Source organism: Dromaius novaehollandiae, chromosome W, assembly GCF_036370855.1.
Source record: "Dromaius novaehollandiae isolate bDroNov1 chromosome W, bDroNov1.hap1, whole genome shotgun sequence".
Classification (NCBI taxonomy): Eukaryota; Metazoa; Chordata; class Aves; order Casuariiformes; family Dromaiidae; genus Dromaius; species Dromaius novaehollandiae.
The window spans coordinates 34,685,000-34,710,184 of NC_088130.1; the positions used below are offsets into that span (position 1 = coordinate 34,685,000).

At 40.0% G+C, this 25,185-nt stretch overlaps 1 long non-coding RNA gene across 3 annotated transcripts; it reads right to left on the bottom strand.

The window, feature by feature from the left end:
- Positions 1–33: 33 nt before the first annotated feature.
- On the bottom strand, positions 34–19,552 carry LOC135324413 (uncharacterized). 3 transcript variants are annotated; one of them, XR_010385796.1, is made up of 5 exons: positions 8,455–19,552; positions 7,810–7,936; positions 6,028–6,115; positions 3,177–3,382; positions 34–1,262 (listed from the first exon to the last, which is right to left on the bottom strand). It is a non-coding gene; the product is annotated as an uncharacterized LOC135324413 (long non-coding RNA). The 3 variants fall into 3 exon arrangements; XR_010385797.1 differs by having other exon boundaries at positions 3,177–3,292; positions 6,005–6,115; XR_010385795.1 differs by having other exon boundaries at positions 3,177–6,115.
- Positions 19,553–25,185: the final 5,633 nt, after the last annotated feature.

The window sequence follows — 25,185 nt, forward strand, 5'->3', positions numbered from 1 at the left end:
CTACTTCAACTCAATGGATTTATACAGGAATCAAGACTTAAAAGCACAGACAAAAGCAGAGGCCAAATCCTAGAGCTCCATGCATTCTTCAGGCTAATGGGAAGCTACCTTTGGCTGGACTCAGCATTTCACTTGGTGTTAACAAGGACTGTCCTTTCTCGCATTTCCATTCTCTTCCCTCTCCACTCCTGTCTGTCTCCATCATATTTCTATGTTATGGCCTGGCCCTGGTCAGGGCTGACTATACTTGGACACCTAGCAGCACCTAAGTCTTTCTGGGCTGCACGCACTCCATGCTGTTCCTCCTACTGTTAGAGGTAACTTTGCCAGCGCTGCCATTCCAGCAAAATGCCTAATTGCTTTCTGATGGGAATTTTGTATTGTAGCTCTAACAGCCTACATTGTGCCAGTACCCAAACAGTCTATTGTTAGAATTTGAAACCCATTATTGCCTATCCTGAGCACAGGTAGTGTCTGGTTACATCATTAATCTCCTCACTACATTTCAAGCTTTACTTTGATCTTACACTCTGGAGGTACATAGTTGTCTAAGTTCTGGAAGTAACTGATGTATGGAGAGACAGTCTATTGGACACCCTCCCAATATTTACATATCATAACACAGTGATTTGCCAGATGTTAGGTAGATATATAGTCATCTTACTGTGCAACCACATAGTTTTTTCAGGGGGACACTTAAGTAAATGATGCTTTAACATTTTATAGAATTCAATTCCTGCTCAAGGCAGTTGGGAAGTAAAAGCTATTGTAGTATGTAATAAAAGGCCTATGAGATGTTGCCCTCTCTGCTCTCTTGCCTGAACTCTTTAGCTACCTGAGGAAAGAACAATAAACACATCTTTCAGCTTTTTCCATTACAGAGGGATAAAGTTGTAGCAGGAGATTTAACTCCCTGAACAGAGTGAATTGCATGCAGTTAATTCAGAAGTGATGACAACAGTTGTTTGCTAAATAAATTGGTAGACAGAGAAAACAAGAACCCCTTGACCCCAGATCACTCACTCCTATCAGAAGGCTTGTATCATTTACCTTGACAAAATTAGTAGGGAAGGTTCTGCCAGATTGTGTTCTCAGGGATAATATTTTACCAGCTGTTTGTGAAAGCCCAGAGCTCTTTTGCCCTCACACCATTAAAGAGAGGCTCAGGGAAGCTCTGCTTGGCCACATGAGCAGCTTCATCCCAGACATTGCTGTTCTTACACACATTAAGACTTGGATTTGCAGGATTCAAGACAAGTGACCTTAGAGGGGAAAAGAAAGAAAATTGGTGTAAATATTATTACTCAGGGTGTAATGAAGCAATTTACTGCATCTTAAAGCCTAGCGCTGTTTTCAGTATATCCCAGTCAGACCAACAGTGACAGTAAACATTAACTTCTGTGGCAGAATGAAAAAAGGTTGAACTTCAGAATGTGTCAGACATGACCTTTGAAAACAAAGGTTCCTGAAAGCAAATATCAGGCTTTTTCTGCCTCTATTCATTAGTGTCATCCACAAATTCTCCCTCTTTCTAAGGGAAACACCCCACAGGACTGATTGATGATCTCACTTCAATGAAACCAAAACTCAGAGAGAACCTGATAATGCACAGAATCACAAAACCTGGAGCAGATGATATCTTCATTCTCCAGGTCCTTCTGGTTTTAGAATCATTTGTTTCTTTCTAGTCATGGCATTTCCTAATTTAAAGGATTAGATAAATGGAAAAAGGTATGTAATTCGTAAGTGCTTCTATCCTCTTTGTACATACTTGCTGTATTAATCTTTAAACTATAGCCAGGCTTTAAAATGACATATTAAGCCAGATTTTTCCCCCTCCTGTCAAAGAAGCACCCTGGTTGGTAAATATAAGACATTGGCTTTTTCTGTCTTGTGCACACACAATTTTAGCGCTGTCCTTAATACATATGTATCATGTTCATTTGCGACTTCTCTATGGCTTTGATTGCCTGCATGACACTTCTTCCAAGTGACATGTATGAAGAAGCACGTAGTAAATTATACCTTTTAAATAGATAATATAGATGCAAAAAACAGGATTTTTTTCCTGTAAGCTGGAGGGCATCTAGGTTCACAGCATATGTGGGTATGATAGCTATAAAAAGTTGTAGTGCTGACTGAAAAAGAGCATGTATGTTAGGTGAATGTTGACAATATTGCTGAAACACCAACCGCAGAGAGATAAGGGCTCTGCATATGAAGAAGTCAAAAATATATGGAATCACTGTCGCCATAATAGCAATACAGATACTAAAAATTAAAACTGTTACAAGATGTTGCACAACAATGCACATGTCAGGATAAGGGAAAAGGTTTTAAACAAGTAATAAATGAGTTAACTCACACATCGTTACAATTATTCAAACAGCTGTAAAAGACTAGCTATCCTCCTCAAGGACCAGGAATTCATTGTGGAAGACAGGATATGATATATATCTGTACTACACAGCTCTATCTATCTATCTATATGTATATACATATATCTACATATCTATCTACCTTTATTGCTCTAGGCAGTATTTAAAATATATGACATGCAAATAAAAGGTCTCACAAATTTTTGATTCTCAGCTGAATTGTTGGCAGTACTGCATGTGAAGCCTGTAACTTGTCTAAAAACATTTTAACTACACTTTACAGTGTACTCCTCAATAGGTCTCCTGAAGGATGCAAGTTTTCTATAAATGTAGTTGCAGAAGAATGAGATTCCCCCCTGCAAACTTCAGAATACCCAGCCACCCTCCTCCACCTTCTGACAGTCTCCTTTGTGATTAGGTTTTTCCACCAATTGGTAAGACAAGTGAAAAGATATCTTTCATTCACTTGCTAAACAACCAGCACATTTTCAGAATACTTGCTCTTTAATGCATGGCTTTATGTGCACTAAGATGAAATTCTTAGAAATAAGCATCTGTGTGCAGATGATTAACACAGAAAGAGCCCTCCAGAATGATTTTTATCACAATCTTTGGAGTGAACTTGCTAGCCTTTCTTAAAAAGCATTTTGTTCATGTCTTAATGAGAATTTGCTTTCTTTCTTCACATTATATCACATCTTTTACCTCAAAACCCAAAGAAGGGAGAAAGCATAGCCCCACTGTGCATCTATGCTCTTATTATGAATCTACTTGCAGAACAGATTGTCATACTGTTACCTGTTTTGCTTCTGAATCACTTTTTTGAATATGGTACAGCTGCATCAGTAATGTCTGTGCCAAATGATGCATATTTCAGTATATCTAGCCAGAAATTTCAGAACAGCTCTCATCCCCTGAAAAAAAATAAAAATATGGGCTTCCCAGCCAGCTGCCAGATGTTGACTGCGATGAGCTCCACAGCATAAGAAGGAAGCCTGTGAAACCTAAATATACAGAATACTGACTTAGCTCACTACAAAGTGAATACAGGAAATTCTTACAAACAGCATGCAAGAAAAATAAACAGTAAGTAGCAGGAATAAGTTAGCTTCATTCTTTCATGCTGATATTACCCATTGCAAGCATTATTCCAGTCATCCCTTGATGTTAAACTGAAATAACACTGATGTTACTTTATTCTGCACAACAGAGAAAAATCTATCTGCAGCAGAGACCCAGACAGGCACTTTTTGGCAAAACCATCACTGTAGGCATCACAACATATAATCCTGAAGTGGTCAAGTCTCATTTTCTAATGTGTTAAATTCTGCCCTCAACTCCTGCACTGATTTAGAAGGTGATCTGAAACCTCTTCTAAAGAACACAAATATGGTAAGTTAGACATGTGATATAAAATATAATGTGGAAAATAAAATTCCTAATGTGCTCCAGTGCAAGTTCTCTGGGTTCCAGAAACTACAAATGGGGTTGGTTGGGAATCTGACAATGACTTATTTTCTTTGGAAAATACTACTTAGCTCCAAAAAGAAAGGAAAGGCCACAAACTCTGGGTGCTTCATCCAATGCAGGATTGCAAATCACTGATAACAAATGTAGTCAAAATTGCCTTGACACCAACTCCCCATGTCATCACTTGGGCTATTAATTATTCTAGCAAAGGGAGGGGGAAAAAAAGGGCATCGCTTTCAGCACCGCTAAATATTTAACAATTTTTACAAAGTTGAACAGTTCATAGAGAAAAAACTGAGTTCTGCAAAAGATTCCATAGGTTAGGATTCCTTTGGGTTGTGGAAAATGAAAATTTCAGCACACATTAATGCTTCAGCTTCTCCTTTCAGAGGTGGAGAGCCAAATCTTTGGGCTACTAGTTGTGACTAGATAAAAGAACAGAACTTGCATCCAATAGCTTATATCTGAGTCACCTTGATTTCCCGAGAGGATTTGAATCCAGATTGAAATTTGCATTGCAAGTCCATGGGGGGCAGGGCAGAGAATCCCCAGTATTCATGGAATACAAGCTGGAAGAGAGCTGGAGAGGACATCTAAATTCTGTCCTAGATAAACTGAACTACATGTAAAGTATCCTGACAGATTCCACAGCTTTCTGGACAATATATACCTAGATATAACTATCCTTACATCCTTTTCCCCAACGTCTCAATCCAACCTAACTTTTTTGCAATTTCAGCCTGTTATTTCTCATCCTATCCCTAGCAGATGTATAGGAGAGTTATTCCCTTCTTTTAGCATATTTCAAAACTGTTATCATATCTCCCCAACTTAGTTCTCACCAGATGTCACAGAATCAGTTCCCTCATTCTTTCCTTGTCAGCCTCTGATCATGCTTGTTACTCCAGGGAAGACACAGACTAATTGAGTGTGGCAGCACAAACTGAACAGAGTACTCTGGCTGAAGCCTTACTAGTACAGTAAACAGCAGGACAGTTCTCTTCCATGTCTAACCCACAACACTTTACACAACCCAGCTTGAAGCTTGCAGGGACGGAGCTTGCACCAGAATGATGTTCTCCACTTTTATTCAATTTGAGATCCGCTGGCAGCACTGAACTATTGCCTCTAAATAGCATACAGTGGCCATAAACCCTTATTTTTAACACCTCTACAGACTGTTGGGAGAGGAAAGGGAGGAAAGAAATCATATTCTCTTATATAGATTCATTTCCTCCACACTGTGCATTGTAAATTACTTCCTAAGTCAATACTATCAACTGCCATGCTACCAATGCCTATTGACCTTCCCAAACAAGGCACCACGTTCATTGGTGAATGAAGGATAATGGATAAACTTTCTTTCACTTGATATAACTGCAAGGCACTATGCCCTAAAGGTATCTTCATAGGATCTTTATTGTTATTATATACTCATTTTACAAGTAGTCTTGCATGATTTGCACACAATCACATAGGAAGATTAGAATAGCTGTAAAAACAGAAACGTAGACCTCCCAATTGCAACTGTCATATTTCAAAGTCCTCCGGACTTACAGAGTGTACATAGTCCTCTCTAACTATCTCAATGTTTCTGAGTAATAATAAAAAAGTTACTTATTTGAAAAGCCTGGCTTACTTAGCTGTATTTGCTATACATCTTTATTCATACTCTATTTCACTGTAAGGTTTTGGAGAAGCTATCCAGAACCTCCACTGTCACATAACTGTCAAGTCTGGCCTTAGAGAAAAGGGATGCTCAGTCCAAAACAACACTAAATAACCAACTGTAATAACCGGCTTGTCAAGCCTAAATGTTAATGGCACCAACACAGCTGTGCAGTATTTTCTCCACTTCTCCCCCAACTCCTCTCAGTGGGGGACACTATAATTGTATCACATTCTAGCCTAGATGTAAAACAGCCATTAAGATGTAGCAGGGAAACATGATACAAGCACACACTGCCTTGCGTAAAATCTATGGCACAAAATTCGCCGTTGTAAATTTTAACAAAGCAAAGTCAAAAGCTAAAGAGAAACCCTTGAGAGTTAGTCAGCTGTTAATGACCGACCCATATCGTTCTGTTGGTTTATCAAAAAAAGCCCCCTGCCAGAACCAGTGCTTAACCAAATGAATCAGGGCCCTTCACTCTCACCGGAGATGCCTTGACAAACTCACTCTGGTACTGCAGCAGAAACACGCTCTACAGCTGGATTTTAAGTGTCATCACAGAGGCAGAGCTCACAGCAAAAACTCTGTTTTAAACCTGTTAACAACAAAAGAGATAAGACAGCAGCCATTGCTTCTTCCTTCTCTTTTTACTCCAATATTATAAAAAGTGAAGCTTCAGAAGAACTGTAAAATATGATTAAGAAATATGATATTAAAATATGATTAAGAAATGAAAGTTAAAAGAGAATTTCCCCAAATCTGAATTGAAATTACTACAGATGTGACAGAATAAATACAAAAGTCTACAAAGTCCAGTCATTTTATTAGACAAATACCATACCTAAATACTTTTATTTTTCAATATGCGATTACTGTGCAAAGGCTGCTTTGTTCATGCAAAATACTTCAAGACAGTCTCCTTCAGTTGGTATTGATTCCGCACTTTGAATATATAGGACTTAACCCATGTTTCCAAGTTACAGACATGAAAGATCTGATAACACTATTTTACACCTCATGTGAGAATTTTTTTTAATATGTGCCCATAAACATTCATGTTACACACAATTCTAACTGCATGGACACACACCACAGAAGCTCTGTTGTTTCCACTTGCCTACTAGAGAGTACAGAAGTATATGATTCATACTTTCAACTGCAAAAACTGCACATGTCTTGTTAGATGCACTTTTTAAAATTAAACAGCTCAAAAAGATCTCACAGTTTGATGGTTCTTCCACATCAGAACTGGTTTAAGAAAAAGATTTGTATATGTAGGGAACAGCTAACAGCATGGAGTGAAAACAGCTAAACAAAGTGACTTGTAAGACAAACCTGTAGATAACATACTATGTAAAGGAGGTAACCTAGGTGTTTGATCGTTGCTTTTATATTACATTAGTTTTGTATTGGATAAATCAGGTACTACAGATTTAGAAGTTTTATTACTTTATAACTTGCGGACTGTAAACATAGTATTTTTTTTCCCAAAGCAGAATACTATCACCATACAGACTGAAATCTTGCAATCTGCATTCAGCTGAAATGTTATATAATTCATGCAGTTATTGTAAGAGCATGAGTAGTTATACACAGTCATATACTGATAACATTTCTGCCTGTACCTGATGATGGAGCAGGCCCCAGAACATCACAGGAGGATACGATATCAAATGAGTGACCATGATCTTTCTTGCAGCACTCAAAACAAAACTGAAAGGAGAATCATGTCCTTTTCTGTATCATTATCCTAAAACAAGCCTTATTAAATACCACCACTGAATCACCATACGCTTTATTGTGTAGGTATCTGACAAACAAGAAACCTGATCAGTTGTACACCACTTGCAAAAGACACAGGAATACTCTTGAGGCCAAATTCACCACAGGTCAACCCAGCTGTTTTTTAATGACAATAAACAAACGGTTGTTTACTGCAGTGGACATACTGGCCCATATTTTTGCGCGCGTGTGTGTGTCTCTCTCTTGTTTTTAAGCTCATGATATATGAGGAGCTCTATCAACAATAGCAGCATATACTGGAATAAAAAAGTACCAGTAATGGCAACTTTTAGTCAATTTCTTCCTTTTTGGGTGGAGTGCTTCTGTCCTATGTCTGCCTTTTGATGCTTTTTTGTAAAAGCAGGAGAAAATGCCACGAAAACAGAAGTGAATTGGATTACTGATTAAAGTTACTGGTTTAAACTGACAAAAATCAGACCTGAGGTTTACTTCATTTAAGGCAGCAACAATCAAGCAAAAGTTAATGTTTCCGTAGTGTAATTCTACCTCTTCTTAGCTGAAGATTCTTCCCAAACACAGCCTATCCTGCGCTCAGAAACTCCACGGGTTCTTCCGTAAGGCCTTGTGCGTTGCATTTCCCACTCCACTAAGAGCTGCAGAAGTAGAAACTGCTCTGTAGAAATAAACACAATAGGCAAAACTTATCTGAACCATCTACTAGACTTCTATTGTAAAGTTTTCCACTACAGCTACACCAGACAAGACTGTGAACTAAGTACAATTTCTGACCAAAGATGGTTGCTTTTGTAGAATCTACTGTTATGGATACAGGAGTAAGTAGTAAACCGAGTTCACAGACGGGCTGAGTAAATCACACTTGCAAAAGCACAGTTCTGTCAGCATAAGTCAGATCCCCCCTCCCCCCAAAGTGGCTTGCAAAGGTAACGCACAGTATGGCTGTACCAACAATTTCTTCCAAATGTGAAACAGCCTTATTTTCAGCTACAGGTTGAATGCAGAACAAACACTGCCATTAATGCCATAACATATATATGATCAGTAATACAAACTGGAGATTTAAAGTTGTACAAGGTATTACTTAAAATCTTCTCTATTTCATTGAAAAAACAATACATAAATATATATATATATAATGTAACACTGATATGAGTGAATGAGCAAGACACTCACAAGCTATGAAAACATCCAGAGTACAGTTGCTAGAGAAGCCAACCACTTGTCTGTTCAGTGAAAAGGTATGACACAGGACAGCAATTGTTTAAGCTTCTAGTGTTTGTATCACTTGCTGGCTAAGGCATTTCTGGAGAGAGATGGAGGGATACTTTGTTAGGTCTTGTGTGACCTTTCAGCTCTGGTCTGTCTTCCATGACTAACAGGAAGAACAGCAAAAGCCTTCTGACATGATCGTGTGGTAACAGTTCTTGTGATATGGACATTATCCACTAAGGAACAACAAGAGACTGCTAAACATCATTTAGGATGACAGTCATGGTCCAACTACTGGACTCCCTGATTGGACTGGGAAAACTTAAGAGCACCAACTTCATGTTCTCTACATCTTTCTTCTTGTTCATTCCCAGCGTCCTCCATTCCACTTTAATTCATATGTGCCAAGTCTCCCTTTCTCTTCAGTGGTTTTTTTTCTCCTTTAGATAATTAGAAGTTTTCTGACAATGTGTTTTCCCCTTCAGAAAATGTCAATTCATCCATAGTATCTAGCTTTCCACACACCTTCCACTGCAATGCAAGGGCTCAAAGTCTGTCTGATCTCCTGCTGTCACAGACCCATCAGATAAATCACCTTTCAATTGGTGTGAGGGGGGGAGCAATGGGTGCTGCGGACTCCCTAGCCCAGCCAGCTGTGGGCAGCCTGCTGAACCCCTGTCTCCGATCAGCAAGGGAAGAGCCCAAGGAGCCCTCAGACCTGCGGCTTCCCGGCAGGAAACCAGAGGTCCTGGGAGAGACCTCTGGAGGCTGCTGTTCTGGAACTGCCCTGACACACAGCTGGGACCCCACTCCCAAGGGCTGCTCCAAAGCAAAGGACTTCCATGCATCTCTGCCTGCAACTCCAGGAGATATGGGTAGATACAGTTTCCAAAATGACACAAAGTAAGATAAAGATTTAATATTAACCAGCTTTCCCTTAAAAACAAATACCATATGCAACTTCCATTGAAAAGCAGAGTTTATAATCATTTTGGATTCATAACCGGTGGGGGGGAGGAGGATGACACACGACTATTAAGGTACATCATCGTGCTCCATGTCTCCATCCATCATTTTCCACACAGTTCCAAAATTTCAAAGCCACTGGCACTGACTCCATGATTCATGCTGCCAGGCATGTTTTCCAGGCCTTCTCTTCCCTGCTAAAGAAAGATGTAAAGATTTGTTTATGTACTTGTGTACAGCATGGATAGATTATGTTTAACAGCTACATGTGTTCACACGAGTAAGGGAAAGTGCAGTATTTCGTACTGCTGTTACGAAATTTGAACGGAGTTTCATTCATTTCTGTTCAGTCACATTACAGAAGTTAGATAAAGATCATAAAGGTGATGTAAGCAGGGAATCACTAGAGCTCCATCTAGGAAGACTAAGCCTTTGAAGACCTTCCAAATGTCTAATTAGAAATTTAAACCCATCTTTATTGCCATCTTTGACATTTTTTTAAGCATATCATATGTCATTTTATCTTCCAATACTGCTGTGCTTTAAAGAATTAAGAAGATACAGACAACTCATCTGGAGAAAGTTGTATGATATAGGTAAGGAGCAAACAGCAGCTACAAAGGAAAACACAATCACATTTATCTAAACCTGCCAGCACATGAAGATTTCTCCAGTCTTTTTCTAGTTCTTCCAAAAGACCTGGCAGCTTTTTTTTTGCAGTCTTCCAGATTCTCAAAAGCTTCACTAAACAGCACTAAGTTAATGTCAGACCAGCTTTGTGTAACAGTTCCTTTTATATATGAGCCTATATATGATATGTGTCAAAAAAAGGATTACATTTGATGTTTCACTCCTGTAACACAATTTTTTCCCCCATATTTGGTTAAGCAGTTTTAGATATTCTCTTCATTTCTTAAGCTCTCTTTCTTTACAAAGTTTCAGGAATAATTTGTGGGCCTTTTCAACAAGCTAAGCAATGTGGTTATAATATTACTATTACAGACATGGATGTGGCTTAGCACCGAAATCACACATCCAACTCCTGCTTTCTTCCCTGGGTGCTAAAGATGGTTAGGTACAGTGTGTTGCTGATCAAACACGGCAGGCAGTAGTGCAGGGCAGTCAGAACCCAGATGGAACTGGGTGCCAAACAATTAATTTTCCAGCAATACAAATAATGCAACCACTGTTTGATCCTGACAGGAGAGTGTTCCACCTGTAACAGAGCCTTCCCTAAGTTATGTGATTCCAGAACAGCGAACCTGTCCTAAGAGATTCAATATTGACTGAAAGGACTCAGGTTAAAGTAAAGGCCAGTCTGCAACTAACCTACCTCCGTCATCTAGCGCACACAATACAACTCAAGAGTATTCACACATCTCCCCTGTTCATGTCAGACAGACATCACATAGAATAAGCATGGGCAATGAATGAGTCTCTTCCTACTAGAATTGATCCTTTCATAATAAAATGCAGAAAACTGTTCTACTCAACCATAGTGCGTCAGATTTGTGAGGGATACTATGTGATTTGACTTTAACTGGTATCAGTTCAAAATCTCTGCAGAAACTAAGTCAACAATTGGTCTTACAAACTGGGCAAATGTGGATTTGCGCAATAAAAATGCTGTAAAAGATATGTTGGAATTATTAGACATCTTTGCTATATTAGCTTAAAATTAAGAGACAAGAACCTCTTTGATTTGGCTCTAACACTAATTTTTTTACAGTTAGTGATACCATGCTCAGTCCTTAATTTAAATGCAAAGAAATTCAGTGTGTATTCTTACTCCCACTGTGCCCTGCAGCTTCTAGGTAACTTTATGATGTTTATAAGCCCCAGCTGCAACCTCTTGATACAAAGCATGAGTGAAGAAAATGCAGCTTTGTTGAGTGGAAGAAATGGAATTTACCTTAACGAGATGAGCTATGTGTGCCTTACTCACACTAATAATTGCCACGACGTCCATAGCACAGGAAAGGCTTGCAGCCTCTGGGGTAGGACAAAGCTCTTCAAAAAGCCTCTGCACTTCTTTTGGTATTTTAAACTTCAGTATACTCCCTGCTGAAGACCTAGTAGACTTCAGAGCTTGACAGAAATTAGAAGCTTGTGCTTAATTTGCTTGAAAGTAGAGCAGTGAAGAGTCCAACATTTCCTACTTATTCATATATTATTTCAAATTACATTGTCACCTGTAGCAACATTTATAGCAACACAAAGATAACAGTCCTATACTGTCATATTATCCAACATGGTTCCTCACACTAAAGCTTCATTATAGGCTCCTGCTACAATTTTCCTGCCTTTCTATCATACCTCTACTGCTAAAGCACTTAGTATCACACTTTTGTGCTTTCTCAGTGTAAATACTGCAAACTTTCCTTTCACATTCATTGCACTTGTATGCCCCAGATAGTCATGTTTAAATCTTAATCAACTCCACTCCACCAAGTTGTGCTCATGTTAGCTTGTGGATTTCCTGTCTAGCTTTCCAGTGCATTTGGGTAAGCAGCGCCTAGGAAAGACAGCCAATATCATGGGTCCTATTAGACACACTTGCCTGAAGCAAAAATGGAAAAGTTTTTGCCAAGACAGCCAGCAACATGAAAGAAGCTCTTACTGCAGAAATGAAGAGGAGGAGGAGGAAGCTTAGCCTGCCTTACGACGAACCCAAAATGTGGTTCTCTAAAAGTAAGTACAACCACACCTGTATTAATTTGCTTTATAAGTAGGTATGTGTACAGGTCAAAAAAATGGGTAGAAAATTATGCTGAAGCAGTTCTGAAAGAGCTTTGGATTCCTTCATAACTGACAATGAACTCTAGCTACTGAAGTCATCATTTATCCTTCTAGAAATTGCTGGGGGAAAGTGCTGCAAAAACGAGAACCAGCATAACAATAGCTGCCGTGCAGAACCAAGCTTTTAACAGTTTGCAAGATTCATCACTAGAAATAAAACCAAGAAGTTCTCCTGAGCATTACTGGCTGCCTGGCCTATGGGGAGTTTGCAATGCAAATAAAGAGAGATTTAGTTTATGAGATTCAAGGGTATGACCACCCTGCACATTCTGGCCTTGGCAGACCATTTACAGCAGCCATTCTCTGGGTCAGAAAAACAAGTGGATCAAAAAGGAGTAGCCTTTACCACAGAACCATCATACTTACTTTGATTATTGTACAATTATGCTTTATTTACCAAAGCTGAAGCCTTTAAGTTACCACAAATACTGGCAGGCCGTAGGCAAATTTTTCTCCTAATGGTAGCATGGTCAAGGCTTGTCCATACCAGTATTTTCTTAACGACCTTACAAAAGCTTCCACATGTACAGTTTCCAAATGCACATGGATGTGCTTTCTTGTGCAAGCACTACATAAGGAATTATCCATACATAAGCTAATTCTTAGCCATAGTCAGTCCTTAAAATAATAAGCACAATGACTGTGGAAGGACTGGGCAAACATGAGAGTATCAGTGAACGCAAACCAAAGATGATGCAAATTTTCCACTGCTTTTTCCTCTGGCTTCTGATAGAGATTCATTTACTAATGGAACAGTAGGCCACATCTGTTTGTTTATATCAAAAACTTTAATGCTCTCACCTGTAGACATTCTGGAAACAAGCAATCTTATGTTTCAAAACTGCAGCAAAAAAAATTTAAAAAACATTTAATTTAGATGAAGCTAAGACAGAAATATTTCAACCATAACCTCAAGCCCTCTGTATCTGTTTCATGACAAAATGTAGACTAGGTTTTAAAACATTTACCACAGTGAGTGCTCATACACACACACACACACACACACGGGACAGGAGCATTTAGGCTTAGGTTCATTTAGGTTTAGCTACACCAGTTCAGTTATGTTCTCAGTGTCAAGTGCTTTCTGCATTAAAGCTTTTGCTAAAAAACAGTAGCAGCAACAACAGTCAAGAACAACATTATGAGCATTTAGCCCTTCCTGCCCTACCACCCCAAGTGACTGAAAGTCCACAGCACAACTGTCTGCTTATGCCAAACAGCTTTCCTACATCTCTGGCTGGCTGCGAAGCAACAATTCTGTTTCTCATGGTGTTCCCTGCTATGGGTAGCCTTGGGCACAAGCTGTAGAAACGTCTGTAGCCACAATTCGGTTTCTCTGTTTTGAGGCTCATCCCAGAAACACTTATCTCTGCTGTCATCCTCTTACAGTTGTTGGGAAAATGTATTCCATAGAAATAACTTAAAGTTGACAAACATGCTAGACGGTGAACTGAGGACTCTCAGGAGCCCAGATTTCTGAGGTTTTAGGTACTCTACAAATGAGGAAAGTACCAAGCCACATCCATAAATCATGCATGGTAACAAAAAGTTCTGTGAGTGGCTGAACTTCAGGCACAATTTTCTTGTGAGCTTCATTCCCAATCGCTTCTTTCATGTGGAATAAAAGATATTTCACAGAAAATTTGCTCAAAAAGTCCTCAGAAATAGCTGCTTGAGATGGTTAGGAAAGTGATGTAGTGTAACAACTGCAGAGACTTTTTTCGTGAAGGGCACAGCAACTAGCTGGCATGGCTTCTGGCAGCTTGGTACGAAACTCATTTTCTGGGCATCACCTGCTATATACATGAGAATAACGGGACCATGGAGAATGTACTCTCTGGTGCGAATACAGATTTATTTTCCTTGAACCCTCCATTTAGACAGAGCCAGTACCCTCACATGAAAGGGCTTTCAAGTACCTGGCAAATTATAAGCACCTGTGATTAGCCCATTTCTCTCTTCTACTGAGAATATCAGTGTTAACTCTGTGGCATTTGCAGCTGAGCAGCAACTTCTCATTAGAAACTGCTATAAATACAGCAGAGGCCAAGAAAAACCACTTTCATGATGGAACATCAATTGATCTGCAGCACAGCACCATATTATGCTCCCTAAGTGGCAAAAAAAAAGAAAGGCAAGCAAACAATCATTTGGTTTAAAACAAACACCCTCTCTTGCTGAAAAATGATTTTTTTTTTAATATATGTATTCTAAAGGACCCTGCCAACAAAATCCATATCAGCATTACTCTCAGGAAAAAACACATAGCACGCCAGAGCAGAGGCATATTTACACCATGTCTGGCAATGATAAGGCATTAGTTCCTTTGATTATTTTATATTTTATTTATTTTTGTATTGTACACAAAGAAAATCAACATTGTCCTAGATGTGAATGCTACAACTTAGGACCAAAATAGATTCAAGCAAACATTATTACACTTGGATTTAAAGTTCTGTACTTGCAATTCTTAGGGGGCCTTGCGCACACTAGGCTATGCTTAGTGCACACTCAGAGATATTACAGATAGTAAAAAAGGAAATCTCTTCAATCGTATTGTCTTACTCACCTGCTAATGCATGACTTTTCCCACTAAAAATGCCAAAGATGAAGTATAAATATTATTTGTGTATGTATAATCTATTTTTCAGTGGCAAGATACACTTTTAGGTCCAAAGTAAATTTTTCTATTGAATTAAAAATAAATACAGGCTGAGTTTACAAAAGAGAGAGCAGACAAAAAAAAGTGTGACCTGCACTGAGAACAGAAAAGGCAACATTCCTACCTCTTCAGGTCCTGAAGTGTTTCTCTTAAAACTTTTGTACCACATTTCTCCCAGTGATACAAGATGTTTATATCTGAAATGATACCTGAGTTGCACCATTGACAAAATCTTTCCCACATCACTTACAGTTTAAGATTTGAGACCACATCCTTTAAAAAATAAGACAGTTAAAACAAACAAAAACATCAGAAAATAGACTCCACTCCAGTGGGCATAGAACAATAGTAAAATTTTTAGTATAGAGCAGGTTCAGGGATGTTATTCAACATATATTGCACAAATCCATGTCGTACTTGGCAAAATTGTTTTAAAAGTTAGTGGTCATGAAAACTGTAACCAATGAGTATTAACTACTGATATATTTATAAGAATACTCATTTAAAAATATAAAGTAATATTATTTGCTTAGCTAACCTTTCTGCTAAAACTATCTATTTGACATGAAATATGAACTGCACTGAACCATTAGTTGCTTTCCTACTTCTTTATGAATACATTAAATAATCTTATTCTATCGAAAGATTTTTTTTTGAGAAAGCCTTTTATAAGTTTTTTGTTTTGTTTTGTTTTTTTGACCTTGGTCACAAAGAAAGCTGAAGTAGCCACATCACAGCACATGTTTCTTAGTTTCCCAGTTACACTCATTTAGGGCAATAAATGACTTCTGGCACATCACCCCAGAGAGAGAGAACTGTGGGACTTGCAGTTTCCAGGCTGGCAGAATGGGAGCAGATGGTCACTGCTTTGGGCTGGAGCTTTTCAAAGATCTGCAGAGAGGTGTCTAACGGACTATAAAGCAGGGTGACATTTTCGCCACAGGCAGTTGGCCAAAATTTGGGGTCTTGCAGGTTGATCTCATTAGGAGACAATCTACAATGCAGTCAGCATATCTTCAGTGCCATTTCAGTTCTTCACAAGGAACCTTTGAGCCCTGAACACAGCAAGAATCATACAGGAGACACTGGGGATTTTTGCTTACAGTTCCTAAACCTTTTTCTACTGATGTTTCCATTCAAAATGCTCTCTTTCCTTAGCTCTTTCTGGTATGGGCCTATAAATGTACATCTCTGGCTATTCTCCGAGTTTCCTTGCTGCCTTTCTTAACACTCCTGATGCTTCTTTCCCTCTTTGAGGCCCGGAGGGATGGCGGTACCCAACCCAACCCCTCAACTCTATCTGGAAGGCAAACTAAGGGCAGTTGTTCTTCACAGTGCGCAGTAGATTTCTCAAACTCCTTGCCAAAGGAGCCAGAGCATACAGACTCTTGGAGGCCATAAGCTTCAAGAGCTTACATACATTCAAGAGGAGACAGTAAGAATCACAAAGGAGATCCAGATGAGATCACTAAAAAGACAAGCTGCACTAAGATCATGCAGTCTCCTGAGTCGAAAACACAGAGGTTGGAACAGCATTTCAAGGGGAAAGTATTGTAAGACATCTGTTCTGTTTTTATTCTTCTCCTGACATGCAGTTGCCACTGCCACTGTTGCAGACAGGATACTGGGCTTGTAACGTAATCACGGACCAGTACAAACACTTTTTATACTCTCTTGGCCCCAGACACTCCCCAGGCACATAAGACTTAGTAGTTCTTCATGTTATCAGCTATCATAAATAGGGAAGAATTGAACTGTCTCCATTTCAGCTTCGGTAGAAGGTGGTTACCACGTATGAGAGCTTCAAGGAGAGGCCTAAGTTAGACATTAGGAAAAACTTCCTAGTATTAAAATAGTTGAGTACTAGAACAGATTGCTGGAGGAAAGGAGGGAGGGAGTAGGGAGTGATTAGAATTTAAGATTAAAATGTGAAAACTGAATTTCTGTCAGAAATAGTTTTAAGTGTAGTCAGACCCGTAGCCGAGACAGCATAAAAATGAGCCCAAATGGAGCCTTCAAGGATGGTTTTCTTCTGGACACTAACTCCCCCCATGCACCACCCAGGAAAAGGGGCAGCTGGAAGCTACTAGGAGGAGCCTACAAGTAGTGGCAGGTAGAGGAAGGATGTCTCATGGGGGTATCTGACCCCCAAAATGTCTCATGGATACTCTGGGCTTTAGCTGATATTACCCTGAGTGGGAAGATTGACTAAATGACCTATCCAATCCCTTGCAGACCTATTTCCTAGAACTTAAATGTTGAAAAAGGCTGTAACACCTGAAAGAATGAATTACAGGCAGGCAGATGAGGTGAGGAAAAAAAGAGATAATCATAGACATGAAAGGCATACACAAGCAGTATGTAAGATGGTGGAATTAAGAGTCAGTACAACAGGAGGGACTGAGAACAAGGGAACGGAGCACACAGAGTGACAGACCACCCAGTAGCCAGGCAAGAAGAGTTATTAGGGGTAAGAATCCACTGCAGTTCTGACAGTTTGGATCAGCAGGAGAGAGTAACATGGCAAGATGAAGCAAAAAAGTTAGGGAGAAAGCAGTACTGCCTAGTCTGTGGCATGAAGAGCTGTACACCTTCTCTCTCTGGGGTTACATATGACATTGCAACAGCTCTGCAATTGCATTCACAGCTAACGTAGTGATTTTTAAAATGAACAGTTTTCCTAAGTTAAGAACACTTACAGACTCAGTCCACATAGGAGCTGCCATCCCAAACAAGCAAGAAATGTACCTGTCAGACACAGGAGAGGGAATAACAGTCACACAGTAATCCTTTTTGTTCCTTTATTAAAAGGGTGAAAACGCACAGTAAAGCCCCAGAGTGGATCCAAGAGAAGAGATGCAACATGTATAGACCTTCTCCCAACTTGCAGTGATATTCTCTGTGTTTTCAACTGAGAAGAAGTAGCAAGATAAAAAATGAAAGCAAAAAAAAAACCCCAGCCAACACTAGAACTATAGTTTTTGCTGTTCTGTTGCACCCTGCCATCACAGCACAGCTTTATAGGACAGTGGCATGTGATGCTTCATTAACAAAAGCCTAACAACAAGTAGGCAAAAATCCCTTTCTACAGCTCACTTTGTCATTGACTACAGAGAAATACATCTCATAAAAAGGTCGGATTAACACAGGGGGAGGGGAGAAGAAAAAAACAGAAATGAAACAGGCTGCCTCCTTCCCAGAGATGTGAAATGCAATGTAATCAGAAGCAGCTGTTATTTGGCTGGGTGTACTGCTAGCACCAATGCAGTTTTCCCCTGGCATTGCTGGGAGCTTGTCTGGCTGACGCGCCTGCCTCCGAACAGTTCTGGAAGCCATCATCTTCACTCCAGGAAAAAAAAGACCCAAAACTCAGGCAAGGGCTTGCTTACTGCTTCTATGCTCTGTGCCAGACAATAAAATCAGCACAGCCCTGCCTGATGAGCAATTATCAGCTCAAGAAAGTGCACACACACTCTCTCTCGTTCTGTAACTTGCTTGCAACTCATTTTAAATATATTCTCTCACACGCTTGTGAGCAGCGGCCATCACAGCAGATGGCCTCCTAGCTCAATGATTTCAGCTGAAACACCTACACACACCAAGGTGCTCAATATACTTGCCTCCTCTCCCATCTTTCAGGGGCTGCAGCACAGCAAGGACACCACTCTACGCTCTCTCCCCTCCTATTTGGGCTGGTTTACAGAGCTGACCTGCGAGAAAGGCCTGTCCCCAGCTGCAAGTGAGGGATACTGTAGAAACTGCCAGGTCTTTTCAGATCATCTACAATCCTCATTCTTAAAGTTAGAAACTAAAAGATAAAAGAGTAGTAAAGAATATTTTAATTCTTTTACACTGTGTCTTTGAGCACCATCACAGTCCTTGCTGAACAAGCTAAAAGTAACAAAAGCACTCTACTCAACACTGGCTTGCAAATATTTATCGAGACAATACAGACAGACAGCACTTACTTAGAGCAGCAGAGCAGAGATTACCAGCATTTTCTACTTGATTATTTCACACAGACTTTCTAAATGTTAGATAAACTTTCACTGGTGAAAGAGCAATTTATTATCCACAATTTAACAGGGGGTCTCCTAAAAATAAAAATTCTTCCTCAAGAGGGTAGCACATCATGGTGAAGAAATCCTGCCCCTCTCTCATCCACCAACACACACTTCACCATTCAGTCTTAGATTCCTCTCCTCCATATCTTTCTCCTGACCTCCTAAGCACTACATAGAAGGTTCTCTTACTTAGTGGTTGATCTTAGAGAGCAAACACAGGTAGGCTTGCTGTGGATTTGGTGGTATCAGCAAAGTGATAGGTGAAAAGCAGATTCCAGTGGCAAGAGCTAAACATGGAGCTGTTCTGTGCAAAAGAATACATGGGAAAAAAAGTAGCAAGAGAGTCTGCCTGCATTATGTGCAGTTTCACAGGAAAACATGTCTTTGTTCACTAGTGGTGGGTTTGCCTTCACATGAACCAAGAATGAATTGTGCAACTTTTGGGAATTTTATGGATTTGATGTTTTTAATTGTGAGGTAGTTTTGATCTTCTCACTGGACTGTTTTCCTGCCCGTGTTTAGTCTATGAACAAGCTGTTAACCTACTGCAAGATTTAACTACTTTGCCCTCTGGCAGGGTGTCCCGATCCAATATCGGGGGGGGGGGGGGGGTTCATTACGATCCCAAGGACGAGATTAAGACGCTAAAACCGGTCAAATATCGTACAACCTTTTAACTTTATTTTCCACGGAGTGGGGAGAAAAGGTGGGGAAAGGCAAAGGGGAGGAGAGAGAGAAAGAGAGAGAGAGAGAAAGAGATATCACCACCCGTGGATCCAGCGGCGTCCCGTTGGTCCTCTTCACCCTGGGTGTAAATTTTAGCGATGCGCGTGCGGTAATTACAACTCGAGCAGGGTCCGACCCTAGGTTCCCGCTGAAAAGTTTGGAGCCAAATCAAGGCAAATTAAATAAATAAATTGTAATGACACGCATGCAGTAGTTACAGCTCGAGTTGGGTGCCTCCAAAGAGGGACCCCGAACAAAGAACTCCCTGGGCAATTATAGCTTTTTCAAATTAAGTTTCCCACCCCTCACGCGGTAGTTCAGACCAATAGTAATTTTTGGGTCTGGGGTCTCCTGCTCCCTATTGGGTCTCATCGTTGTTCCCAGGCAGGCTGCTTTTCTCCCTTATCTTTACTGTTGCGGTTTCTGCTGACAAATGTGTTTTGATTCCTCTGGTTCTGCCCTTCTTTCTCAGGGCCCTGACAAACAGGTGTTGTTCCAGCAATTAGCACTGCCCCAGCAGTGACAGTAGCTGTTATCTTCCAAGGTCCCGACGAAGAGGATATAATCCAGACCCCCCCCTAATTAACACTGTTTCAGCAGTGAGGGGAGGCTTTGTTTCCCAGGGTCCTGGCGCCCAAGCAGGCCTTATTTCAAAGCCTTGACATCCTCCCTCCCGGAGTGTGAAGCACAGGAATGCAAACTGCTTGTAACTCCCTTATCTTTCCAGTCTGCACCAGCTCTGGGGCCCTTTCTCTCTGAACTAGGGAGTGCGGCCTAAGGCTTCAGCAAATTTAGCTACTCATGCTAAGCAAGTTTTATAAAAGTTGTGCTAAGCAGCAGTAATTTGCAGTCCAGGTCCCAAAGTCTCTGTCCGATCGTGCCCTGGTTCAGCGCAGGCTCGGTGTGTCCCGGGTGGTCGCAGGGAGACCATTTCAGGGGTCGCAGCAGCTCAGTCCTGTTTCCACTGGGAACAGATGGCTTGTTCGGGGTTTTGGTTTGCTTGCACCTTATGTACCAAGAAATGTTTAAGGCAAAAGTTCACTCATCTGTCCGCCAAACAGGGTAAGGTCTGTACAGACCCTCCTCAGATGCTGACTCTTACATTTTACATAAAATATATCTTGAAAGTCAGACCTCACACAATCACAGAGACTGGATCAACATACGCAACTTACTACCAGCTTCTGATGAAGATGAGACACAGAAATAATCAACCCACTAAAGTCCTAATGAGCTTGGAGGAGCTGATCCCTAGGCTGCTCTGTAGAGGATATTTTCTATACATAGGTCTGCGACAGGGTTACAGGGAAGGCATTTCCATGGAGCAGATGGAGCTGCTGGCAGACAGTGCTATCACACGGGTGATACAAACTTGAGTAGCAGTGGACCTAATCTTCACCCCAGGGGACCAAAGAGAGCCTGGTTCAGCATCTGCTCTTCCTTCAATCTCATCCCACTCCTGTTCCCCTTCCATTAATTAACTGGGTGAAATTAGTGTTATGCTGGCCCCAAACACCAGAACATAGAGCAAATTTTAAAATTTGAACACCCTGTAAAGATGAACAGGAGGCCTGTTGGGTAGCTAGAGGCTTAAAATATTTCAATGGAATCATTTGGTTTAAAAGCAAGTACAATGTGACAAACCTCATGTACAACACAGTTATTGTTTCAGGTCTTCTACGAATTGAGGAAGATAATGCTGTCTCCTAAAGTTTAGCTTATGTTTGTGCCATAAGGAAAAAAGTCCTTCCAGCTTGTACTTTTAAAAGAAAGTTTAAATTCTAGATTATGATTCAGCAGCAGCTAGTATACAGCAAATTTTGCAGTTGTTTAAAACTAGTTTACAACTAGGTAGTGTTTGCCTGGCCCTGTGTCTTATCTGAACAAGCGCATCAAAGAAGGAACAGTAACTTATTCTTACACCTTTCTTTTTCAGTAGGCCATTCTCTCTCTGCCTCCCTCACTGACCAGACCTGAAAGATTAAGTCCATCTTAGAGATAACTTACCTGCTTTAAAAGAAGAAACAGTGCTTTTGAATCATGCTGAATTGAATCCTACATTTACACATTTCACACAGCCATGCTCACCTACCTCCACAAACCTGCCAATACACTTTGAACCCTGCAGATCAACCTGCAAAGACAGTTTTGGAGGGAACAGGGGAGTCCGGATTTCACTGTTAGTCTCCGATTGTTTCTGATGCTACAACCAATGGCGTCAGTTGCGGTGACAGCAGTGTTGTGAGTTAGAAGTCTGGTAACTAGCAAAACTGGATAGAAAACAGTAGCTCATTTTACACTGAGCCATGAGTCATAACTCAGTCATAACCACTTTCATTTACAGCTTGGAATAATTTGAAAACTGGCTTTGTACTGGAAAGCCTCTTTATAGCTATTTGCAAAAGTGCTAGTTATTCACAACACTGTAACCTTCAAGAAAACACCTGTGGGTGGGAGAAGCGGTATGCATGTTAATAATATTACTACAGCTCTCACGATAGAGCACAGGTAGATAACTGACTCCAAACTTTGTCTCAAAATTTGGTTCACATCACGATATATGATAATCTTCATAGTGTACTACAATTCTCCTATTTCCAAAGAACAGTCGGTGGAATTTAAACATGTGCTCAAGTGTTTTATAGCACAGTGACAGCATATGCATTTCACGAAAGTTAAACGTGTGTACAGTTACTTTGCTGAATTAGGCTTTAGTACAGTTTGCTTTAAAAAGAAAAAAAAAATCTGTTTTCCATCCTTTTTATACAGAAAAGCATATAGATTGAAAGAAGGGAAGAAAGATGCGGTCTAAATTCAGCAACATTTAACCCAAATCCAGACCCCAATCCAAGGGGAGGAAACAATACAACTAAAGTATTAAGGAGAAATTATTGTATTAATTCATTATTGTATGGCAATTTGACAAACACTACCACTATGAACTGAATTAATTATCACATTGCTCTCACAGAACTGAGAGAGCTGTCACCCAACTATTTGGATTTGTACTGCAACAGCAGATTTAAGGAATACTAAAAAAGCAGACATTTAAATCCTTCCCACTGCTACAGCCATAGTGATAGACGTTCTAGAGCTCGCCAAGAGTACCGTGAATTGTGTCTTCCACTCATTCCTTTTTTAAACTTCTGAGTGAGTAGCATCTCAATACAAATCAGTTAGTACAAACAACAGTGTAACGTAAGAGTAACTACAAACATACACATCTTTCCATATAATATAGCCAGATGTGGAACAGTAACATTTACCATGTGGTGGACTGAAGTAACTGTGTGAAACATGATACAGGAACTCTTGAAAGCTAGCATACAAGTCCGGATGCATGAAACGCATACAAAAGTGTATGGTTAATGAGACAGCATTGTTTTAAATTTCAGAGTGCAATGAAAGATAACATCTTCCAGCATTGGAAAAATCCAATCTGTCAGATGAAGGAATGTTCCATCTAATGGAGAACAGGTGAAAGATATGGAGTCATAAAAAAGAACTCACTTCAAGGGTCAAACCTCCTGCAGCACATATGTGGTAAGTGAATATAATTAATGCCACCACCACACTTCATACAGCCTTGCTTTTATAGTGCATGCTCAATTTTATCTGCCTCAGACACTGCAAGATATTATAAACTGCCAGAAATATCTGAAATTGCTATGACAAAAATAGATTGCCATTAGAGTTATACTAAGTTTTACAGACAAAGGCTCTAGAATGGGTATCAGGTGCAGGTGTTTAGCAAAAGTAGGTTTTTGTTTTATGTTAAATGTGTCAATATAGTTCAGTAGCACAGTGATCGCCTGTTAGGGCAAACACCTTTGCTTTATAGAAACGTGTCCTTTTGTTATAGCAGTTCTTTAGCATCTGTAGACAACAGATTGCATGATAGTTCATATAAGGAACTTTACTTTGCCTGTAGGATACAAGTACCCACACACATTTTTCTGACCATTTCCCAGAACAAACTTTTTCATGTCTGATCGAAGTTATTTTCTTTATTCCAGCACCTGCTCCTGTCTAAACCATCATGGAATTTGCTCCTAAACCTAATGCTACTATTCTGATGCAAGATGCCACCAGTTTCTATCTGCAACAGGTTTAAGATACAAATGATGTATATTTAAAATCTGCAGTTAGGCACCATACATCCCGCACTACCCATCCTAGACTGCAGAACGGGCTATGTCAAACATCATCTACATGAAGTAAAAGAAGTTAGAAATACAAGGTTGAAAGGATAAGCCTCTGACATTCATGTTAATTCAGTATGCTCTGACATTCAAACTACAACTTACTAAGGAGAAGGGGGAAATACTGCTAAAGGAACAGCCTTTGATATTCAGTGATTTCCTCATTTCCTCCTGTAATTTCATTATAGCCCAGACTAAAGACACATTACTAGCAAGTAATGTATTAATATATCAGCTTGCCAAATTTACAGCTCAGAAGGGAATCCAAATTCAGTTTTTCAACCTCTTTAGTGAGCACCAAGTCTTTTGTTTCCATATGCATTGGCAGAATCCAAGCAGACGTGTCTGCACCAGACCAGGTAAGTACTGATAACCAGGATCTTCAGGTCTTCTATAAATCACCACATGAATAATTAGAAAGGATGAAGAAAGTACCTATTTAAAAAAAAAGCTGTCTAATGCGTACAGCAGATATCATTGGTCTTACTAACTCAGGAATGGTACCAAACATGCCTGAGCACTGTTCACTGGCACCATCCCTATTAGCTATTTACAAATACAGAGCAGGTTGTGAGTAGTGTGAGATGACAGGAGTCAGAGAAATAAACCACTAAAACAAAACCAGGGCTTGAAATATATGACAAAAAACAAAGTTCAGCTATAATTATGAATTGTGGTGTAGGCTCTGAGGTAGAAAAAGCCAAGTCTAAGTGAAGGGGCACAGCATGTTTGCTTGCTTAACATTGACACTTTCATGCAGTGAACACACCAGAATCCAAGATGGTACAGAATCAAATAAAACCCAGTAATGAAACAACAGTATGACTCGGGTATATCCATCATAAACTTGCTTGTTCAAAAAAATAAAGAAGTTACACAGTTTTCAGCATCTTCCAGGAGAATGTGCCCCCACCCTGATCCAGATCCCCGCAATCCCGTGGACTGCCACTCCAGTGAGCTCTTGTCAACAGGGAATCGCTCCATTCCTGCTTCCTCTCTAGACACAGTCTGCAATACATACCCAAATCCCTGTACCTTCATCTGGAAAAACTACAGTCCAGCACTGACCTCCTTTGAAAACTATTGCTTTGAAGAATCTTTGCTTCTAGCCATTTTTGTTACATAAAAGGGCTATATTGCTTTGGTATTTAACACTGTTTTGGGAAGGTCTGCAAGTTGTGGGTGTGTGTTTGTTTCTAAATCCAAAGCTGGATGATAGGCAGCTGTACTTCTTACCTCCTCATATAAGGAGGTCAGTGGGACCTCCAAGTTGGGA